General features: G+C 39.5%; 1 pseudogene; it reads right to left on the bottom strand.

Annotated features, from left to right (window-relative positions):
• The window catches only part of LOC126764649 (uncharacterized), a 56,772-nt pseudogene that overhangs the window by 8,678 nt on the left and 22,888 nt on the right, over window positions 1–25,206 (bottom strand).

Here is a 25,206-nt window from a genome sequence, read left to right as displayed (position 1 = left end):
AAAGTATGGTTTCGGTTGAATTATCAGTCATTCAAGGTTGGAGATTTTTTTAAATTGAATTGAAATAAAACTTTGGGTAAACTATAAGTAAATCTTCGAGTAAATCTATGAGTACAGCAAACAACAACAATTTTCTGCTGGATTGATTTGAATTATGTGTGGCAAAAAATGTATCAGCTTTGAAAATGTGCGCATGTTACAAATTTTCCAAGCGAAAACAATGGAAATTGCATCGAATACGTACATACATACATTTATTGTATGTATCTACTCAATGGAATTTCCTTTATACATATATATAACATATGTATATACATACATATATGTGTTAACTCACCTTTTTATTGCTCACACTTTCTTTCAAAATCAAAAATGCACTAGATTCCAAAAGAATCGTTATAAACTTTTATTTTCTATGGAATGCACTTCAAAAATAGTATAACAAATGTGTTTTAAAATCATTTTTTTAAATTTAAGTAAAAGGTTAATATATATGTATGTTATATATATGTACAAAATGAGCAAAAGTGATTATAACTTGTAAACAGTAATTTTTAGAAAACGTTAAATATTATATAATATATTGTTTAAATGAGTTAAGCATACTATACCGGTAAAACTGGCGCATCCTAATGCTACATCGCAATTCACCACAGCTGATGACTACAACACATCTCACCACACCCACTAAAACAAAAGGGATAGAGTAGGATTAAAACATGATTGGTACCAAGCCAATTCGACACTATCCGCATAGCAACTTTCGCTTCTACACTGCGCCGCGTCAACATCTTGCTCCTCTAACGCGATCGTTCAGTTCAACCTCGCTCGCGGCATCTCGATCACCAGCATCGGTAAACTATTTCTTGGATTTGAAATCTCACCACTTATCCTCGATATGTATAACTAACTTTATAAAATATAAATTTATGTTTTAAATAAACGTTAAAAGTATTGTGCATTTTAGATCCATACGCATTTTATTTATCAGTCGTGAAAGTGATTAGAATAGGATTACTTTGTTTGCTAATTTGGCAGTAAATTGTTCATATATATATATAGGCGGGTAATTGCGGAAGGGAACCGGGATGCTGTGATGCTGCGTAAAGCGGAGGTGTATACCGATCGACGTCGTAATGAACAAAGGTGCGCGAGATCCTTTCTCTTTTGTTCTAACTAGAATGTAGAATGTCATCGTGTTTTGGTGCATGTGTGTGTGTGTGTGTTAATGTGTAATGTTCTCTCGCGTGATGAGGTGGTGATGCGGTTTTTTGGCGCCAGGACGAGATTGCTGGAGAGGGTCCACGCCGGCGGTAAGCCGTCACAGGAGTTCTTTGAGAACGCCTGATGTTACCGCTGGTGAGGAGCCGGTGGTCGCCCGGAGTCGCGTCTGGTAGTGCTGTGCAGCAGCGTATGATGAGCCCGCACACAGATTTGGCAACGATTATGTGATGGGCACTCCTGAGTTGCGTGGGAAGTTGCCAGGCAGTTCAGGCAATACCTGTGCGCCTGTGCCACCTGCTGGCGTTGAATCGGCGACATGCCTTTAAAGATACCGCAGTGCGATAGCCGATGCGGAGCGGCGACATAGTGGACATCGAATTCGTTGCAGATCCGCTGGTAATGCGGTGGAGCCTGTCGTTGTTCGAAGCGCTGCCGGTGCAGTGGTGGTCTGGGGTGCTGTTATTGGGGCAGATTCAGAGCGAGGAGCGGAAACTGCCGAACGCTTGGTTGGCTTTGAGGATGATGCCATATCCACGTCTATATTACTCTGTGAAAGAAATGGTGATATTAGTAATATATTGTGCAATTTACAATAATATGGACATTTGTGCCACGATAGGTGGCATGAATAGAATGTCATTTTTTATCAGACATTTATGTTAGGTCTTTTGTTTATGTTTTAGCGATTTATTGATTGAGATTAACATTGCTTTTTCGGTTTTAACGTTTTTCTGGCGGTTCGTAGAAAGCATAATTTGACTGGTCTGGTCAGCATTCCGGCAGGTGGGTGCGGAGATCAACTACTCGAACATGACCGTCGGAACCGTAAGAAGAAGTTGTTTTATGCGGCCGAGTCGCCATTCTGTAGGAGGAGACAAGCGTCTTGTAAAGAACGCAGTCTCCAAGCTTTGGTGACTTTTCTTGAGTTTTCCACCGGTATCTCTGGTGAAGGTCCTTTATGTAGTATTCCTTCCATCGGCGGCTGAAATCATGATGGAGGAGGCTCCCATCTGTTTAATAAGGATAGCGACTCCACGCCTGGCTCAGCTATGGCCAGAATGGGTGCTCCTTTTAGAAAATGCCCTGGGGTTAAGGCTGTGAAGTCGGAGGGATCTTGCGAGAGTGGTGAGATAGGTCTAGAGTTTAGTACGGCTTTGATACGAGCGAGTAATGTAGTAAACTCCTCATGATTGAATTTATGGTTACCAGCCGTTTTCTTTAAATGGGACTTAAAGCTCTTTGCTGCTGATTCCCAGAGTCCGCCCATGTGTGGAGAACATGGGGGTATGAATTGCCAATCGATCCCTTGGGGTGCATATTTTTTGACAATTTCGGGGGATACTTCTTTCATAAATTGTAAAAACTCCTTTTCCGTGGCTCTTTGAGCTCCGACAAAGTTTTTTCCATTGTCGCTCATAATTTTTAAAGGAAATCCGCGTCGTCCGACAAAGCGGGCAAATGCTGCAAGAAAAGCCGCAGTAGTCAGATCCGAACATATGTATCTCGAGGTGTACTGCCTTTGTTGTAAAACATACAAAGACAGCCACATACTTTTTTCTAAATGAGGAAGACCTTAGCATTGAGGCCTTTATCTGGAAAGGTCCAGCAAAATCAACCCCAGTGACGGTAAAGGGTAAAGCATAGTTGCATCGTTCAGGTGGTAGGGCTGCCATGATCTGCGTACGCATCTTGTGCTTGTACATAGTACACTGTTTACACATGAAAATGGTTCTTTTAATTTGTGGCTTTAGTCGCGGTATATAAAACTCTTGTCGGACCATTTGTTGCATCAAGCGATGCTCACCATGCAGTGTAAGCTGGAGATATATAAGAAATAAGTAGGTAAAACGGGATTTCTCTGGGATAATGATGGGATGACGTTCGTTGTAACTAAGGCTGGAGTTGGCTAGTCTTCCATTTGCCCGTAGTAATCCCTTTGCGTCCAGGAATGGGTTTAAGACGAGAAGTGAACTTCCCTTTTCGAGAGGTCACTTTTCAAGCAACTTTGATTTCTCTTTGCTGAAATAGTGAGTTTGTGTATACAAGATTAGACTGACCTTGGCATGTTGCAAGTCGGAATATGTTAGTTGTATGTAAGAATCGTTTGATATTCTTTTCGACCTTTGTTTAAGTTTATGAATGAATTTGTGCATATAAGCGACTACCCTTAGTGCTCGAGGAAATGATGAAAATCTGTGGAGAATATCATCCTTTTCTGGAGTGATATGAAAATTTTCTATTTTCCGACTTTCCGGAGGTATGATATTCCGAGCAGGAGATTTTGGCCGGAATTCTTGTAATTCTGCTAGCCATGTAGGAGAAGAAGTGAAAGTTTGTCCTTCAAGGTGTACGGACGTGTTTTCTAACTCGCTCCGTGTATTCAAATTGTGAAAAAAGTAACCAATTTATAATAATAAAATAAAAACAAACAATCAACAAAAAATAAGTGCTCACAAATTATTATATATAAACATAAGCAAATAGTGCACGAAATAAATAGATAAAAACAAAACAAAAAAAAAATAATAATAAAAACAAAAATGAGTGCTTCGCAGCCTCACCAGCAAGGCCGTAGGCATTCCCTAAATGCCTACTTCAGCTTTGTCTACCCAACAACAATAACAACTACTGGCAATAAAAAGGGTAACGGCGATGATGAGTCATCGCGACGATCAGCAGAAAAGGGAACGCAGCAAAGAACGCAGTCAGCAGAAGCAGCAGAACACAGCAATCGGGCAACAACAAATGCACTGACAGCAACCAGTCTACCAGCAAGCGCACAGGCAGCGAAGAAAATTACAACGCAAGGTGAGAACGTAATAAAAAAAGGCCCGTCTGTACAAACAGGCATTGACCGCTACGTCAATATAAAAAGGAAATTAAGTCCTTCAAAGGCGGCGGTCAATCCAAAAAATTTCAAAGCGGCACACCAAATAAAACTAAAACGGAAGTTTTAAATGGCAACAGATTTGCCATACTAAGCAATGGTTCAGACGACGATGCGAAGGGTACCACCACAGTCGTTAATGCCAAACCACCTCCAATATATTTGCGCGAACGTAGCAGTAATACTCTTGTTGCGAAATTAAGTGAAATTGTTGGCACTAACAATTTTCATATAGTGCCTTTGAAAACAGGCAATATAGACGAAACAAAAATTCAGTCGTACACTGAAAAAAGTTTTATGGAAATAGTTAAATTTTTGTCAAATAAAAACAAAAATTATTATTCGTATCAACTGAAGAGCTCTAAGGGCCTAGTTGTTGTAATCAAGGGTATAGAGTCCGCCGTAGACTCTAGTGAAGTCAAAGAAGCATTGGAAGAATGCGGTTTTGGAATTAAAACAGTTGTAAATATATTTAATAGAAACAAAGTACCTCAGCCAATGTTTAAAATTGAGTTGTTGCCGAACTCAAATCAACTTAAAAAAATGAAACACATCCAATATATAATTTGAAATATTTGCTGCATCGTAGAGTAACTGTGGAAGAACCACATAAAAGAAACGGTCCGGTACAATGTACTAACTGCCAAGAATATGGGCATACTAAATCATACTGCACTCTACGCAGTGTTTGTGTGGTATGTGGTGATTTACATCCCACTTCTAAATGCACCCTTAAGAAAGAAGAATTAAATAAAAAATGCAGCAATTGTGGAGGAAATCACACTGCTAACTACAGGGGTTGTCCTGTATATAAAGATTTGAAATCGAAGTTGTCACAGGGCATTCAAGCACGTCGTAACCAAATGTTACAAACACCCCGTAATGATATTATAATAACCTCAGAGAAAAGTTCAAAACCTATTACTTCTACCAATAATAATATGCAAGGAAGCTATGCTAATGTGGTGAAAGGCAACACTGTGCAAATGCAACTGCCGCAAAATCCTCCAAATGGAGGTATTGAAACTATGATTATAAATCTTACACAGTGTATGACACAATTTATGTCTAGCATGCAAAACATGATCCAGGATTTAATAAAATCACAAAATCAAATGCTGCAAAATTTATTAAGTAAAAAACGAGCTTACTAAATATATGTATATGGAATGCTAACGGTGTTAACCAACATAAATTAGAGATTATTAGATTTCTGTCTGAAAAAAACATAGATGTAATGCTTATATCAGAAACTCATTTAACAAATAAATATAATTTCAATATACCGGGATTTAGACTATATGTTACAAATCATCCGGATGGAAAAGCACATGGTGGTACGGCAGTGTTGATTAGAAATCGTTTAAGCCATTATGCTCTAGAATCTCATGCTACACCACGGTTACAAGCTACAACAATATCACTAAAAAATCGGGGTTGTGACCTAAACCTTACGGCTATATACTGTCCACCTCGTTTTAAAATTACAGAAATCGAATTTAAAGACTTTTTGGAACACTAGGTCAAAGATTTTTAGCAGGTGGAGATTACAACGCAAAACACACGTACTGGGGCTCACGTCTTATTAATCCGAAAGGACGACAGTTGTATCAAACTGTTATAAATAGGCACAATAACCTTGAAATAATATCTCCTGGTAAGCCGACATATTGGCCTAGTGATCGTAAGAAAATACCAGATTTAATTGATTTTGCTGTAATCAAAAATATAGATAAATCGCACATAACAGCTGATACATGTACTGATCTATATTCTGATCATTCTCCTGTACTAATCAAGTTATTTGAACAACCCATATTCGTTAATCCAAAAGTGGGTCTAACTTCTTATAAAACGAATTGGCTAAAATATAAAAAATACGTCAGTAGCCACATTAATATTGAGTACAAAATAAATACGGAAAGTGATATTGACGAAAGTATAAGAGAAGTTAATGATATAATAACCAGCGCAGCTGTCTTAGCAACACCAAACAAAAGATATACTCGTAATCCGCTTGGCTTCAGAAAAATCTCTAATAGAGAAATAGAATTGCTTGTAAATGAAAAAAGGCGTGCAAGACGTGAATGGCAGATAAATCGCTCCCCCTTCCACTCAGCTTCAATTGAAAGCTGCGGTACGTAAATTAAAAAAAGCGCTCAAACGTGAGGAAGAATTGAACACCGAAATGTATATAAAGAAGCTGTGTCCAAATTCAAACAAGCAAAATTCCCTTTGGAAAGCCCAAAAGTCCATGAAGCCACCAACTGACTCCAACATGCCAATACGAGACTTGGGTGGAAATTGGGCTCGAAGTGACGAGGAAAAGGCTAATTGTTTTGCAAATCACCTAGAAAAGGTATTTCAACCCAATTTGCCAAAGAATAACTTTAAGCTGTCAATCTTACCCAACACAGCTAAAGAGTCGATCGAGTCTCTTAAGACCTCACCTTCTGAAATTATTTGTATCATCAAAGAACTTAATCCAAAAAAGGCGCCGGGATATGATAATATTTCCCCAAAAATGCTAATTGAGTTACCAATTATTGCCGTAGAGGTGCTCTCTTTGCTCTTCAATGCAATTCTTAGTTTCGGATACTATCCAATTTCATGGAAAAAGTCGCAGATTATCTTGATAGATAAACCTGGGAAAGACTTAACACAGCCGTCTTCATACAGACCAATCAGTCTTCTACCCTGTCTTTCAAAAGTATTTGAAAAAGTATTACTATCAAAGATAACTCCTTTCCTCCATGAAAATAATACAATACCCATGCATCAATTCGGTTTTCGTGCGAAACATGGCACAATAGAGCAAGTAAATAGAATTACTAACGAGATAAGGAAAGCATTTGAGCACAGGGAGTACTGTTCAGCAATATTTTTAGATGTAGCTCAGGCGTTTGATAAGGTGTGGCACGAAGGTCTTTTATACAAGATTAAAAAAATTCTACCTTTAGAACTGTATAAAACATTGGAGTCTTATTTAAAAAATAGACGATTTGTGGTAAAAGTGGGAGATTTCATATCTGATGAACGACAGATAAGAGCTGGTGTACCCCAGGGCAGTGTTTTAGGCCCAACACTATACATCATATATACAGCAGATCTTCCAACAGCTAATAATATATTAACTTCAACTTTTGCGGATGACACAGCTATAGTGAGCCGTAACAAATGCCACATTTTAGCATCACGAATATTAGCGAAGAATTTAAGTTCTGTCGAAGAGTGGCTAGCGAACTGGCGTATAAACGTGAATGAACAGAAGTGTAAGCATATTACATTTTCGCTAAGACCAAAGATGTGCCCGGCAGTAAAAATAAACAATATATTAGTACCCCAAGCGAACGAAGTAACATATCTTGGTATTCACCTAGATAGAAGGCTCACGTGGAGAAAACACATCTCTAGTAAAATAACATGTATGAAGATTAGAGCTGCAAATTTAAATTGGCTTTTAAATAAAAACTCAAAACTTAGCCTAGACAACAAAGTGCTTTTGTATAATGCGGTCATAAAGCCGATTTGGATGTATGGCATTCAACTGTGGGGTACGACCTGTGCAACCAATATTGATATATTACAAAGGTTTCAATCAAAAATGCTTAGAACAATCACGTGTTCACCATGGTACATGCGTAACGAAAATATCCATAAAGACCTTGGTATCCCTATGGTAAAGAAAGAAGTAGAAGACAGCAGAATTAAATATATATCTAAACTCCGAGATCACCCAAACCCTCTGGCTAATGCTTTGGTACATTCCTGCGATCAAACACGACTTAAAAGAAGAGATATGCCAGCGTACTAAGGAGCAACGTATCACCAAAACAGCTCAATCACTTGCTTGAGCCTGTCTAGTTTTTAATTAGATTTAAGATTTTATAACTTATTGTTAGGCTTTAAGAAAAAGCAGATTCAATAAATAAAATAAAATTTTGAAAAAAAAAAAAAAAAAAAAAAATGTAGGACCGTTCCATTAGAGTGTAGTGCTGGTGAAGTGAAGTGGTTTGCAACCTCTTGTCCCAAGATCCGCTGACCAGAGATACATTTTGTGATCGTTTAATTTGAGATAGGTTTGAACTATTGAAATTAATTTTGCTAACAGAAGAGCACCATTTAGTTCAAGCCGTGGTAGGCTTTGTGTCTTCAAAGGTGCAACTTTGGCTTTGGCTACCAAAAGATGTGAAGTTATTTTGCTATCATACTGAGTGCGTATGTAGACTGTTGCGCAATAAGCCATTTCAGAGGCATCACAGAAACCGTGTAATTCTGCGTTAATGTTAGGGGTGAAATTTAACCATCGAGGGATTCGAATTTCTGATATAGTATGTAGGTTGTTAGCAAATTGAACCCATTTTGTTAAACGTACAGGTTTTACCTGTTCATCCCATTCAGTGCCATCTTGCCACAATTCTTGAATGAGAATTTTAGCTTGAATCTTTATTGGCGAAAGCCATCCTGCGGGGTCGAAAAGTTTTGCCACCGAGGAAAGGATTTGTCGTTTTGTAATGGCGGATATTGCAGATATTGGCTCAATTATATATGAGAATTGATCTGTTATCGCATTCCATTGAATCCCTAGTGTTTTTGTTGTACTAGCCTTTTCGAATTTAAGGAAGTCAGTATCTAATAAGTCTTCCTTTCTTATATCTTTGATTATTTCGGAATGATTTGATGTTATTTTCTAGAGGGGAAAACCTGCTGAATTTAGTGCTTTGATCACTTGAGATAATGATTCGCACGCATAAAAGGAATACCGAATATACACATGTATACAGTATGTATAGCATATATATACATATGTACTTATATTTGCGCGATCAGAATATAGCGAGAAAAGAAAATGAACAATGTGCAGGTCATTAGCCTCTGCACTTGCGGATTAGCGAGTATATGCTTCAATATATTAATATTAATATTAATATTAATATTAATTTGAATGTTTGTTTGTATGTGTATTTGATAAGTATGATTTGGGTAAGTGCATATGTAAATATGTATGTTTGTATTTATTCTTGCTCGTATATCGGAAATTTTGCATTTTATGCCTTTTGCTTACCTATTTTATGCAATCCTGCTTACTGTTTGAAGAAACAGAAGGGGTACTGCTGGGAAGATTTGCAAGTGGCCAAATGAGCTTCAGCGTACTACACCCGCATACAACCCTACATAGAGCTGCAACATCGACACCCCGCATTCATCATTTCACCACACAAATTCCACAACATTTCCACACATAACATCCGCAATGTCACCGCTACAGCAGATCTAGCAGCTGACCGGCACCCACGCCAAAAAGCTAAATAAGGAATACCGGGCGGCGAGCCGGCCCTTTTTCAACGTCACGCTCAAGCAAGTAACAACGCGCGCTCGACCTCATTTGTTTCTTCGCTCAACCTCATTTTTTTTTCGTCGTTCGACCTCATTGGTTTCATCGCTCGACCTCAGTTTGTTTCATAAAGAAATCGTATCAAAATTGTATTTATCATAAAAAACCAAAAGCCTTGAATTGAAGTTGTGATTTCTGTGGTTTATTCCTTCCTTGGAAAACAAGAAAAAAAGGTAGTTTTACGGTTTAAGGTATTGAGCTAGTGTGTGACGTGACTAGCAAGTAAATACTTGAATATAACTTGTTGGTTTTCTGTTGTAGTGGGTGTGTTTGTATACATAAGGGTAAGCTTAGAATGCAGTAAATGATTTCGTTTTGCATCTATAAAAATATATGGATGATATATTTTTTTCAACTGTTTTTTGTTCCCGTTTAGAAATCGATCAAACGGATCATATAGGTTTTACATTTGATAAAACCGTATGATACGAGTATCATACATATTTACATATGTTCATAAAAAATGGAAACGACTTACTTTGTCTCGCCTCAAGGGAGTTTTGGGAGAAAAAAGTACATATATTTATATAATTTTGGAGATATTATCCTCTGCTTTCGTTTCGGTTTCCTCCTGTGTTAAGTGTTATTTTTCCTATTTCCTCCTGTGTTTAATGTTCTTTTCCTAATTTCCTCCTTTGTTTAGTGTCCTCTTGCTCCCGTTTCCTCCTTTGTAGAGTATGTATGCATGTAGGTATGCATTAGTTATTATGTTTTTTTTTTTAATTATTCTAATTTTATCGCGCCCGTTTTATGTTATAATTTTGCTATTTTTATTGTTAGACCGCGCCCGATTTATGTTTTTTATGAGTTTTTAATACTTATATTTATTATTATTATAGTTTTTGTTTTTTTTTTCAGCACTGTATTCTACTAGTTTTTTTTATATTTTTGTTGTTTTATATGTGTGAACACTCCCTCTGGATAACTCTTATAAATTTTGTTTCTTTATTTTTTTTATTTATGTTTTCACAAAACAAAACGATCATTACATTTGTATTATATTTGTTTTGTTTCATATGTGGTGGCCTCGACGTAGCAATTTATGTTTGTGAATTTTTTATTTTTTAATTATATATGTATACGTATTTCTATGCTTTTTGCACAGCACTTTTATTTATTTATATTTTTATCTTTTTTATATATATGCACTTTTTGCAGCACAGCATATTATATATGTGTGTATATGTATGTAGGAGGATGGAGTCATGTGTAGAAGTTCACGCAAGTGAGGAAAGTTCTCTGATCGCCATTCACTTGGGAGTGGCTAGAAACGATTCTTTTACACATGGCTCACGCAGCTCACGACTTCCGGTCTTTGACCAAGTATCCTCTGGGTAGCCTAAGAACATCCGTTCGAAGGCGAGCTAAAGTGAGAAGGCGAAACATTCCCTACAAGGGTTGTGCGCTGGGTTTGGGACCCGCCACGTAAAAAACACCCCCAGTGAAGAGCTACAACCAGCCTCGGATGAGAGACCCCCCTTTTGATGACGACCATGGCAAACGAAATAAGGACTACGAATTGAGGGCATGCACCTGGAATGTCCGGTCCCTTAATTGGGAAGGTGCCGCTGCCCAGCTGGTTGATGTCCTCGTAAAGACAAAGGCTGACATCACCGCCGTCCAAGAAATGCGATGGACGGGACAAGGACAGAGACGAGTAGGTCCTTGTGACATTTACTACAGTGGCCATATAAAGGAGCGCAAGTTTGGTGTAGGATTCGTGGTGGGAGAGAGACTCCGTCGCCGAGTACTATCATTCACTGCGGTGAATGAACGTCTAGCCACAATCCGCATCAAAGCGAGGTTCTTCAACATATCGCTCATTTGCGCCCACACCCCGACGGAAGAGAAGGACGATGTGACCAAAGATGCCTTCTATGAGCGCTTGGAGCGCGCTTAAGAGAGCTGCCCCCGCCACGATGTCAAAATCGTGCTTGGCGACTTTAACGCCAGGGTGGGCAAAGAAGGTATATTTGGCACTACGGTCGGTAAATTCAGCCTCCACGACGAAACATCCCCAAATGGGTTGAGGCTGATTGACTTCGCCGGGGCCCGAAATATGGTTATCTGTAGTACTAGATTCCAGCATAAGAAGATTCATCAAGCTACCTGGCTGTCTCCGGATCGAAAAACTACCAACCAGATCGATCATGTTGTGATAGACGGAAGACACGTCTCCAGTGTTTTAGATGTGCGTGCGCTCCGAGGTCCTAACATCGACTCGGACCACTATCTTGTTGCAGCTAAGATTCGCACCCGCCTCTGTGCAGCAAAAAACGCGCGCCACCAAACACAAGGAAGGTTCGACGTCGAGAAGCTGCAATCACAACAGACAGCCGAACGATTTTCTACTCGGCTTGCACTCCTGCTCTCTGAGAGCACTCGTCAACAACTCGGTATAAGGGAACTGTGGGACGGCATTTCAAACTCCTTACGTACAGCTGCAACCGAAACCATTGGTTTTCGGAAAGTGCAAAAGAACAGCTGGTACGACAAGGAGTGCCGCGTCCCAGCGGAGAGAAAACAGGCTGCCTACCTCGCAACGTTACGATCGACCACTACACGTGCGGGATGGGATAGATACCGAGAGTTGAAGAGGGAAGCGAGACGCATTTGTAGACAGAAGAAGAAAGAGGCTGAAATGCGTGAGTACGAAGAGCTTGATAAGCTGGCCGACAGGGGTAATGCTCGAAAATTCTACGAAAAAATGCGGCGGCTTACGGAAGGTTTCAAGACCGGAGCGTATTCCTGTAGCACCCCCAAAGGTGATCTAGTCACTGATGCCCAGAGCATACTTAAATTATGGAGGGAACACTTCTCCAGCCTGCTGAATGGCAGTGAACGCACAACACCAGGAGAAGGAGAACCCGATTCCCCAATCGATGACGATGGAGCAGACGATCCATTACCCGACCATGAAGAAGTTCGAATAGCAATTGCCCGCCTGAAGAACAACAAAGCGGCAGGGGCCGACGGATTGCCGGCCGAGCTATTCAAACACGGCGGCGAAGAACTGATAAGGTGCATGCATCAGCTTCTTTGTAAAATATGGTCGGACGAAAGCATGCCCAACGATTGGAATTTAAGTGTGCTATGCCCAATCCATAAAAAAGGAGACCCCACAATCTGCGCCAACTACCGTGGGATTAGCCTCCTCAACATCGCATATAAGGTTCTATCGAGCGTCTTGTGTGAAAGATTAAAGCCCACCGTCAACAAACTGATTGGACCTTATCAGTGTGGCTTCAGACCTGGCAAATCAACAACCGACCAGATATTCACCATGCGCCAAATCTTGGAAAAGACCCGTGGAAGGAGAATCGACACACACCACCTCTTCGTCGATTTCAAAGCTGCTTTCGACAGCACGAAAAGGAGCTGCCTTTATGCCGCGATGTCTGAATTTGGTATCCCCGCAAAACTAATACGGCTGTGTAAACTGACGTTGAGTAACACCAAAAGCTCCGTCAGGATCGGGAAGGACCTCTCCGAGCCGTTCGATACCAAACGAGGTTTCAGACAAGGCGATTCCCTATCGTGCGACTTTTTCAACCTGCTTTTGGAGAAAATAGTTCGAGCCGCAGAACTAAATAGAGAAGGTACCATCTTCTATAAGAGTGTACAGCTGTTGGCGTATGCCGATGATATTGATATCATCGGCCTCAACACCCGCGCCGTTAGTTCTGCTTTCTCCAGGCTGGACAAGGAAGCACAGAAAATGGGTCTGGCAGTGAACGAGGGCAAGACGAAGTATCTCCTGTCATCAAACAAACAGTCGTCGCATTCGCGACTTGGCACTCACGTCACTGTTGACAGTCATAACTTTGAAGTCGTAGATAATTTCGTCTATCTTGGAACCAGCGTAAACACCACCAACAATGTCAGCCTAGAAATCCAACGCAGGATAACTCTTGCCAACAGGTGCTACTTCGGACTGAGTAGGCAATTGAGAAGCAAAGTCCTCTCTCGACAAACAAAAACCAAACTCTATAAGTCACTCATAATTCCCGTCCTGCTGTATGGTGCAGAGTCTTGGACGATGTCAACAACGGATGAGTCGACGTTGCGAGTTTTCGAGAGAAAAGTTCTGCGAAAGATTTATGGTCCTTTGCGCGTTAGCCACGGCGAATACCGCATTCGATGGAACGATGAGCTGTACGAGATATACGACGACATCGACATAGTTCAGCGAATTAAAAGACAGCGGCTACGCTGGCTAGGTCATGTTGTCCGGATGGACGAAAACACTCCAGCTCTGAAAATATTCGACGCAGTACCCGCCGGGGGAAGCAGAGGAAGAGGAAGACCTCCACTCCGTTGGAAGGACCAAGTGGCGAAGGACCTGGCTTCGCTTGGAATATCCAATTGGCGCCACGTAGCGAGAAGAAGAAACGACTGGCGCGCTGTTGTTAACTCGGCTATAATCGCTTAAGCGGTTTCTACGCCAATTAAGAAGAAGATATGTATGTATGTACTATATTTTATTTTATTTTTCTATCGCTGCACTTGCTGCTATCCAAAACCGGTTTTTAGCACATATGTTCTGTGTTGTTTGCATTTTTAATTGGTTTGTCACTTGTTATTAACTTTTTGGTTTTTATTACCGCATTTTCTCACAAGTTAAAACTTATTTATTTTTTTTTCGAAATCTTTATATTTTTTTTTTTACTTTATTTAGCCACAGTGCCTTTTTTTATGGCTCGAAGGACCATGTACATTAACTCACCTTGTTGGCCACTCACACTTTCTTTCAATAACAAAAATGCACTAGATTCCAAAGGAATCGTTATAAACTTTTATTTTCTATGGAATGCATTTCAAAAATAGTATAACAAATGTGTTTTAAATGTTTTAAAATTTAAGTAAAAGGTTAAATATATGTGTGATATATATATGTACAAAATGAGCAAAGTGATTATAACTTGCAAACAGTAATTTTTAGAAAACGTTAAATATTATATATTATATACATATTTATATACGTATAGGCGGGTAATTGCGGAAGGGAACCGGGATGCTATGATGCTGCGAAAAGCGGAGGTGTATACCGATCGACGTCGTAACGAACAAAGGTGCGCGAGATCCTTTCTCTTTTCCTTTTGTTCTAATTAGAATGTAGAATGTCATCGTGTTTTGGTGCATGTGCGTGTGTTTTGTAATGTGTAATGTTCTCTCGTGTGATGAGGTGAATGCGTGCTTTTGATTCGGTGTGGTGAACTGATGTAAATCTGATGCGACGTCGCTACTCATTTAGCCAATGTGTATACAAACATTTGTATTTGAAATATAACAGAAGTGCACTAGAGTAAATCAGTGTTTAGGGGATGAAATACAAACCGAAACCGATAAAAACAAACAATCGAATAAAAATCAGTGCACACAAATTGTTAATAATAATATAAACAAATAGTGCACAAAACAAATAAATAAAAAACAAAAAAATATAATGAGTGCTTCGCAGCCTCAGCAGCAAGGCCGTAGGCATTCCTTAAATGCCTACTTCAGCTTTGTCGACCCAACAACAATAACAACTACGGGCAATAAAAAGGGTAACGGCGATGATGAGTCATCGCGGCGATCAGCAGAAAAGGGAACGCAGCAAAGAACGCAGTCAGCAGAAGCAGCAGAAAGCAACAATCGGGCAACAGCAAATGCGCTGACAGCAACCAGTCTGCAGGTACCAGCATGCGCACAAGCAACGAAGAAAATCACAACGCAAGGTGAGAACGTAATAAAAAAAGGCCCGTCTGTACAAACAGGCATTGACCGCTACGTCAATATAAAAAGGAAATTAAGTCCAAAAGCAGCGGTCAATCCTAAGAAATTTCAAGGCGGCACGCCAAATAAAAATAAAAAGGAAGTTTTAAATGGCAACAGATTTGCCATACTAAGCAATGGTTAAGACGATGTAAAGGGTACCACCACAGTCGTTAATGCCAAACCACCTCCAATATATTTGCGCGAGCGTAGCAGTAATGCTCTCGTTGCTGAATTAAGTAAAATTGTAGGTACTAACACTTTTCATATAGTGCCTTTGAAAAAAGGCAATATAGATGAAACAAAAATTCAGTCCTACACTGAAAAAATTTTTATGGATATAGTTAAATTTTTGTCAAATAAAAACAAGAATTATTATTCGTATCAACTGAAGAGCTCTAAGCGCCTAGTGAAGTCAAAGAAGCATTGGAAGAATGCGGTTTTGGAATTAAAACAGTTGTAAATATATTTAATAGAAACAAAGTACCACATCCAATGTTTAAAATTGAATTGCTGCCGAACTCAAATTAACTTAAAAAAATTAAACACATGCAATATATAATTTGAAATATTTGCTGCATCGTAGAGTAACTGTTGAATAACCACATAAAAGAAACGGTCCGGTACAATGTACTAACTGCCAAGAATATGGGCATACTAAATACTTATTGTACTCTACGCAGTGTTCGTGTGGTATGTGGTGATTTACATCCCACTTCTGAATGCACCCTTAAGAAAGAAGAATTAAATAAAAAATGTAGCAATTGCGGAGGAAATCACACTGCTAACTACAGAGGTTGCCTTGTATATAAAGATTTGAAATCGAAATCGTCACAGGGAATTCAAGCACGTCGTAACCAAATGTTATAAACACCCAGTAATGAAATTATAGCAACCTCAGAAAAAAGGTCTAATCCTATTACTTCTATCAACAATAATACGCAAGGAAGCTATGCAAATGTGGTAAAAGGCAACACTGTACAAATTCAACTGCCGCAAAATCCTCCAAATGGAGGTATTGAAACTATGATTATAAATCTTACACAGTGTATGACACAATTCATGTCGACCATGCAAAACATGATCCAAGATTTAATAAAATCACAAAATCAAATGTTGCAAAATTTATTAAGTAAAAAATGAGTTTACTAAATATCTGTATGTGGAATGCTAACGGTGTTAACCAACATAAATTAGAGATGATCAGATTTCTATCTGAGAAGAATATTGATGTAATGCTTATTTCAGAAACTCATCTAACAAATAAAAATAATTTCAATATACCGGGACTTAGACTATATGTTACAAATCATCCGGATGGAAAAGCGCATGGTGGCACGGCAGTGTTGATTAGAAATCGTTTAAACCATTATGCTCTAGAATCTCATGCTACACCACAGTTACAAGCTAAAACAATATCACTAAAAAATCGGGGTTGTGACTTAAACCTTAAGGCTATATACTGTCCACCTAGTTTTGAAATTACAGAAATCGAATTTAAAGACTTATTTGGAACACAAGGTCAAAGATTTCTAACAGGTGGAGATTACAACGCAAAGCACACGTACTGGGGCTCACGTCTTATTAATCCGAAAGGACGACAGCTGTATCAAGTAGGCACAATAACCTTGAAATAAAATCTGCTGCTAAGCCGACATATTGGCCTAGTGATCGTAAGAAAATACCAGATTTAATTGATTTTGCTGTAATCAAAAATATAGATAAATCGCACATAACAGCTGATACATGTACTGACCTATCTTCTTCACTCTCCTGTACCATTCGTTAATCCAAAAGTGGGATTAACTTCTTATAAAACGAATTGGCTAAAATATAAAAAATACGTTAGTAGCCACATTAATATTGAGTACAAAATAAATACAGGAAGAGATATTGACGAAAGCATAAACAAAAGAAACAAAAGCTATAATCCGCTTGGTTTCAGAAAAATCTCTGATAGAGAAATAGAAATGTTTGTAAATGAAAAAAAAAGCGTGCAAGACGTGAATGGCAGATAAATCGCTCCCCTTCCACTCAGCTTCAATTGAAAGCTGCTGTACGTAAACTAAAAAAAACGCTCAAACGTGAGGAAGAATTGAACACCGAAATGTATATAAAGAAGCTATATCCAAATTCAAACAAGCAAAATTCCCTTTGGAAAGCCCAAAAGTCCATGAAGCCAACAACTGACTCCAACATGCCAATACGAGACTTAGGTGGAAATTGGGCTCGAAGTGAAGGAAAAGGCTAATTGTTTTGCAAATCACCTAGAAAAGGTGTTTCAACCCAATTTGCCAAAGAAAAACTTTAAGCTGTCAATCTTACCCAACACAGCTAAAGAGTCGCTCGAGTCTCTTAAGACTTCACCTTCTGAAATTATTAGTATCATCAAAAAACTGAATCCAAAAAAGTCGCCGGGACATGATAAAATTTCCTCACAAATGCTAATTGAGTTACCAATTATTGCTGTAGAGGTGCTCTCTTTGCTCTTCAATGCAATTCTTAGTTTCGGGTACTATCCAATTTCATTGAAAAAGTCGCAGATTATCTTGATAGATAAACCTGGGAAAGACTTAACACAGCCGTCTTCATACAGACCAATCAGTCTTCTACCCTGTCTTTCAAAAGTATTTGAAAAAGTATTACTAACAAAGATGTCTCCTTTCCTCCATGAAAATAATACAATACCAATGCATCAATTCGCTTTTCGTGCGAAACATGGCACAATAGAGCAAGTAAATAGAATTACTAACGAGATAAGGAAAGCATTTGAGCACAGGGAGTACTGTTCAGCAATATTTCTAGATGTAGCTCAGGCGTTTGATAAGGTGTGGCACGAAGGTCTTTTATATAAGATTAAAAAAATTCTACCTTTAGAATTTTTAAAACATTGGAGTCTTATTTAAAAAATAGAAAATTTATGGTAAAAGTGGGAGATTTCTTATCTTATGAACGACAGATAAGGGCAGGTGTACTAGGGCAGTGTTTTAGACCCAATACTATACATCATATATTCAGCAGATCTCCCAACAGCTAATAATGTATTAACTTCAACTTTTGCGGATGACACAGCCATAGTGAGCCGTAATAAATGCCACATTTTAGCATTACGAATATTAGCGAAGCATTTAAGTTCTGTCGAAGAGTGGCTAGCGAACTGGCGTTTAAACGTGAATGAACAGAAGTGTAAGCACATTACATTTTCGCTAAGACCAAAGATGTGCCCGGCAGTAAAAATAAACAATATTTAAGTACCCCAAGCGTACGAAGTAACATATCTTGGTATTCACCTAGATAGAAGGCTCACGTGGAGAAAACACATCTCTAGTAAAATAACATGTATGAAGATTAGAGCTGCAAATTTAAATTGGCTTTTAAATAAAGACTCCAAACTTAGCATAGATAACAAAGTGCTTTTATATAATGCGGTCATAAAGCCGATTTGGATGTATGGCATTCAACTGTGGGGTACGACCTGTGCAACTAATATTGATCTAATACAAAGGTTCCAATCCAAAATGCTTAGAGCAATCACGTGTTCACCATGGTACATGCGTGACGAAAATATCCATAAAGACCTTGGTATTCCTATAGTAAAAAAAGAAGTAGAAGACAGCAGAATTAAATATATATCTAAACTCCGAGAGCACCCGAACCCTTTGGCTGGTGCTGTGGTACATTCCTGCGATCAAACACGACTTAAAAGAAGAGATATGCCTGCGTATTGATGAGCCACGTATGACCAAAACAGCTCAATCACTTGCTTGAGCCTGTCTAGTTTTTAAATAGATTTAAGGTTTTATAACTTATTGTTAGGCTTTAAGAAAAAGCAGATTCAAAAAATAAAATAATTTTGAAAAAAAAAAAAAAATGTTTTCACATTACTTGCAAGGCCAAGTAAACCACAAAATGGGATCACAGAACAGCCACAATTATATTTTATGGAAGATGACGACGCGGAGACTCACTCACGGTATCAAAACTTTTAAGCCATGAAGCGAGAAACTGTTCTGCATAATCAAAACATCTTTGTCCGTGAATTTAAGTCCATCCTGGAATATGCGCGATGATAGCTTTTTTTATTTTTATTTTTTTCATTGAAACGTAATAAATGAGGGTTTTATTGAAATTGCAACTAGTGATAAATTTAAACTAACAAGCAATATTTTTCTCAATGTATGAAGTTAAAGCTGTAATAAAAAGCTTTTCTTTTTTAAACTAAATTTAACAACTAAATATAATGATATTTGTTATTTTCTTAGATTCGTAATAGATCATGAAACGTTATTCTTTTCAGTCTGCGCGTGTTATTTCTAGTCTCACCTAGTTGTCGGGCTTCACTGTTTACATGATTTTATAACCTTTTTGCATGTTTCGCGAATGATTTCCCGAACCATTTTTAAATGAAGATCACGATGCAGATCCGAATTGGGTATGTACCACGGCGCATTTAATATTTTTCGCAGAACTTTGTTTTGGAATCTTTGAACCGTTTCGATGTATAATGGGGCAGCGCATCCCCATAGTTGAATTCCATATGTCCAAATAGGTTTCGAAGTTTGATTGTAGACTAGGAGTTTATTTGATGTTGTTAAGGGAGATTTCTTGCCGATTAACCAGTTTGTTTTGTGGTATTTTAGTTTTAGTTTTGAAAATTTTTTTTGTGTATGCTCGTTCCCATTCAACTTTGCATCCAGCGTCATACCAAGATATTTCACCGAGGTGGAATACGGGATTACTTCATTTCCAATATGTAAGGGGATATACGTAGCGCTTTTGTTAGTGAAGTTTAGATGGATAGACTTCAACTCGTTTAAAGTAATGTACCATTTCTGTGTCCATTCTACGATTTTATTTAGTGAAGATTGCATTCTGTGCGACGACTCAACTACATTTTTGCCGGTCGTAATGATGCAGGTATCATCTGCAAATGTGGCGATTGCGCAGTTTGGCGGCGTAGGCATGTCGCTAGTAAACACAATGTATAAGATTGGTCCCAGGACACTTCCTTGGGGTACACCTGTTTTTATCGGCTGTAACGTAGTACATGATTGTCCCTGCTTGATTCTGAAGTAGCGGTTGCTCAGGTAAGAGTCAACTAGATCGGTTAGATACTGGGGAAAGTGAAGTCTTAATTTGTGAAGTAAGCCATGGTGCCATACTCTATCGAACGCCTGCGAAACGTCAAGAAAAACAGCTGTGCAATCGTGCTTTTTTTCCATCGCATCTTCAATTATGCTCGTTATTCGATGATTGTGGAATGTTGAGATGAAAATCCAAATTGATGAATGGGTATAAGTTCCTTTTCTTATTTTATGTTCTGAAGTCTTCTTATGATTACAGCTTCAAGTAGACTGTTGGACAAAATAGGCAACAGTGAAATTTAACAATATGACGAGGCTTCATGTGCGCTTTTGCCAGGTTTTTGTACCATAATGATTTCAAATACTTTCCATGACAGTGGGATGTATCTGAGATTTAAGCAAGCGTTTATTATCGTCGTAAGCTTTGCTATTGCTTTTCGCGTTAGGTTTTTTAGTATATCAGCAGTAACCAAGTCGAAGCCGGGAGCCTTTTTTGGTTTAAATCTACTTTTAATAATATTTTCTACTTCTTTATTTGTTATTCGTTGGATTTCACCCACGTATTGCGATTCTTCCAGCTGTGGTAGAGTACAATTGAACGCAAAAGGACTAAATGTTTTAGTTAGCTTATCTGAGAAAACTTTCGCTTTTTCTTCGTCGCTTCTGGCGCAGGATCCGTTTGGCTTTCTGAGAGGAGCATTCGATAATATTGGTTTCCTAGCATTTTTTATAGCTTTTCAAAGGGAATAATCCGTATCTTTGTTTGGCGTTAATTTCTCAATATAATTAGAAATATTTTGATTTGTAAATAGCTTTATTTTGGTGCTGAGAATCTTAGTTAAATTGTTTAGTTCTGTTCTATACTGGGGAAATCGCGTGATTTGCCATTTTTTACGTAGTTTTCTCTTTTTCTTTATAAGTACTTACTTTATTTAGTATAAAAGTTTTTTTGTTTAGGAACAGGAGTACTTTACCAAGCCGATTCTTGAATAGTTTTCGTAAATGTATGAACTTTATCTTCTAATATATCCTTAATAGTTATATTTACTTTAGAACCAATATTTTTGTCGAAAATAACTTTGAAATACGCCCAGTCCGTATGTCTATTAGAGAGATAAGGTGGTATGTCGATTTCTTGTAGATGGCCATTTAAGATTAGATATACTGGCGAGTGGTCCGAATTTAAGTCCAATCCAAAGTCGATCAGGTCAGGTAGTTTTCTTGTGTCGGAAGGCCAGTAAGTCGGCTTGCCAGTAGACATAAAGTCGCATCCAGTAGCCATAACAACCTTAAATAGCTCTCTGTTTTGCGTTAGGAGTAAAGTCACCACCCATGATGAATTTTCCATGGTGTTTTAGTATAAGTTCCGTGTACAAGTCCATTTTGATATTGTGTCTAGGTGGGCTATATATCGCGGTAATACTTATTTTTCCGAAACTAGATTCAACCGATATGGTCGTGGTTTGGAATTGTGGGACACTTATATTAATTTCTTCAGAGTGGGGAATATTATCTCTGATAATTATGGCACTCCCCCCTCTCGCATTGTTATTTGGGTGGTTTGAGCTATAGGTCTAGTAGTTTTTGAATTTAACGAATGTTTCATTAGTAAAATGGGTTTTTGATATAAGACAAATATACATTTTTTCTACATGGAGTAATGCCTCTAATTCTTTTCTTTGTTTGAGCAAGCCATTTGCATTCCAGGTCATAATTTTTATCGGTTTCATTTTTGCGCCTTACTTACGAGAAATTATTAGTAATATCACTAATGAAATTGGAGGATGGAGTCATGTGTAGAAGTTCACGCAAGTGAGGAAAGTTCTCTGATCACCATTCACTTGGGAGTGGCCAGAAACGATTCTTTTACACATGGCTCAAGCAGCTCACAACTTTCAGTCTTTGACCAAGTATCCTCTGGGTAGCCAAAGAACATCCGTTCGAAGGCCAGCTAAAGTAAGAAGGCGAAACATCCCCTACATAGGGTTGTGCGCTGGGTTTGGGACCCGCCACCTAAAAAAACACCCCCTATAGAAAGAAACAACAAGCCTCGGAAGAGAAACCCCCTTTTGATGATGACCACGGCAAACGAAATAAGGACTATGATATGAGGGCATGCACCTGGAATGTCCGGACCCTTAATTGGGAAGGTGCCGCTGCCCAGCTGGTTGTTGTCCTCGCGAAAATAAAGGCTGACATCACCGCCGTCCAAGAAATGCGATGGACGGGACAAGGACAGAGACGAGTCGGTCCTTGTGACATTTACTACAGTGGCCATATAAAGGAGCGCAAGTTTGGTGTGGGATTCGTGGTGGGAGAGAGACTCCGTCGCCGAGTACTATCATTCACTCCGACGAATGAACGTCTAGCCACAATCCGCATCAAAGCGATGTTCTTCAACATATCGATGTGACCAAATATGCCTTCTATGAGCGCTTGGAGCGCGCTTATGAGAGCTGCCCCCGCCACGATGTCAAAATCGTGCTTGACGACTTTAACGCCAGGTTGGGCAAAGAAGGTGTATTTGACACTACGGTCGGTCAATTCAGCCTCCACGACGAAACATCCCCAAATGGGTTGAGGCTGATTGACTTCGCCGGGGCCCGAAATATGGTTATCTGTAGTACTAGATTCCAGTACAAGAAGATACATCAAGCTACCTGGCAGTCTCCGGATCGAAAAGCCACCAACCAGATCGATCATGTTGTGATAGACGGAAGAAATGTCTCCAGTGTTCCAGACGTGCGTACGCTCCGAGGTCCTAACATCGACTCAGATCACTATTTTGTTGCAGCCAAGATTCGCACCCGCATCTGTGCAGCAAAAAATGCACGTCAACAAACACAAGTAAGGTTCGACGTCGAGAAGGTGCAATCACAACAGACAGCCGAACGATTTTCTAGGATGGGATAGATACCGAGAGTTGAAGAGGGAAGCGAGACGCATTTGTAGACAGAAACAGAAAGAAGCCGAAATGCGGGAGTATGAAGAGCTTGATAAGCTGGCCGACAGGGGTAATGCTCGAAAATTCTATGAAAAAATGCGGCGGCTTACAGAAGATTTCAAGACCGGAGCACCGATGCACAGAGCATACTAAGATCAAGAAGGGAACACTTTTCCAGCCTGCTGAATGGCAGTGAACGCACAACACCAGGAGAAGGAGAATCCGATTCCCCAATCGATGACGATGGAGCAGACGTTCCATTACCCGACCATGAAGAAGTTCGAATAGCAATTGACCGCCTGGAGAACAACAAAGCGGCAGGGGCCGATAGACTGCCGGCCGAGCTATTCAAACACGGCGGCAAAGAGCTAATAATAAGCATGCATTAGCTTCTTTGTAAAATATGGTCGGACGAAAGCATGCTTAACGATTGGAATTTAAGTGTGCTATGCTCAATCCATAAAAAAAGAGACCCCACAATCTGCGCCAACTGCCGAGGGATTAGCCTCCTCAACATCGCATATAAGGTTCCATCAAGCGTATTGTGTGAAAGATTAAAGCCCACCGTCAACAAACTGATTGGACCTTATCAGTGTGGCTTTAGACCTTGCAAATCAACAACCGACCAGATATTCACCATGCGCCAAATCTTGGAAAAAACCCGTGAAAGGAGAATCGACACACACCACCTCTTTGTCGATTTCACAACTGCTTTCGACAGCACGTAAAGGAGCTGCCTTTATGCCGCGATGTCTGAATTGTGTATCCCCGCAAAACTAATACGGCTGTGTAAACTTACGTTGAGCAACACGAAAAGCTCCTGCAGGATCGGGAAGGAGGTTTCAGAGAAGGCGACTCTCTATCGTGCAACATCTTCAACCAGCTTCTAGAGAAAATAGTTCGAGCTGCAGAACTAAATAGAGAAAAACCGAAAATTCAGCGGCATAATAAGATCCCACCCGGACGGTACGATACCACAGAGTCACGTTTCGACCATATTAACATCGACTTAGTCGGCCCACTACCGCCTTCAAACGATTACCGATACCTACTAATGATCGTCGACAGATTTACGCGATGTCCAGAAGCAGCACCTATCAAGAACATAACGGCTGAAACTGTCGCCACCACACTCATATAAACGTGGATCCCGCGATTTGGTGTACCTTCTAAAATTACAACGGACCAGGGGCGACAATTTGAATGTCAAGTTTTTAAGCAGCTCAACGAAAGACTAAGTATACGTCACCTCCGCACAACCGCATATCATGCCCAAGCCAACGGTTAGTAGAGCGTTTTCATCGTACATTAAAAGCAGCACTAAAATGTAAAGATCGGCGAAACTGGGCAATCGAGTTACCGCTCATCATGCTTGGACTTCGATCAATATTTAAAGAGGACATAAAGGCAACACCAGCGGAATTAGTTTACGGAAAAAGCTTGCGACTACCAGCAGAAATTTTTACCGAACCGAAGCCGTACCAAAACGAAGCGGAGTTTGTTCAAGAATTCAGACATGCAATGGAATCGATACGACCGACGCAAACGGCACACCACACAAAAATAAAACCATTTATACAAAAGGAACTTCATGAATGTACGCAAGACTTCGTGCGAAACGTCGCAATTGGACCACCACTGCAGCAGCCGTACGACGGACTATTCGCAGTAATAAAACGTCATCCGAAATATTTCACGCTGGACATTCGAAACAAAATTAGAAAAATTTCAATCGACAGGCTGAAAGCGGCATTTACCGACAACAACAACATTATCGACGAGAACGCAGGGCCTACTCCAGCTGAGATCAGCGACCCTCAAGTAAAAACCACAACTCGCCTGGGAAGAAAAGTTCGATTCCCTAAACGTCTGTGTCTGTAAGCACACCCAGATTGAAAGGGGGGCTGGTTGTGGC

Source organism: Bactrocera neohumeralis, unplaced genomic scaffold (genome assembly GCF_024586455.1).
Source record: "Bactrocera neohumeralis isolate Rockhampton unplaced genomic scaffold, APGP_CSIRO_Bneo_wtdbg2-racon-allhic-juicebox.fasta_v2 cluster09, whole genome shotgun sequence".
Classification (NCBI taxonomy): domain Eukaryota; kingdom Metazoa; phylum Arthropoda; class Insecta; order Diptera; family Tephritidae; genus Bactrocera; species Bactrocera neohumeralis.
Note: the sequence above shows the minus strand (reverse complement) of the source record. Positions and strands in the feature narration are given on the sequence as shown.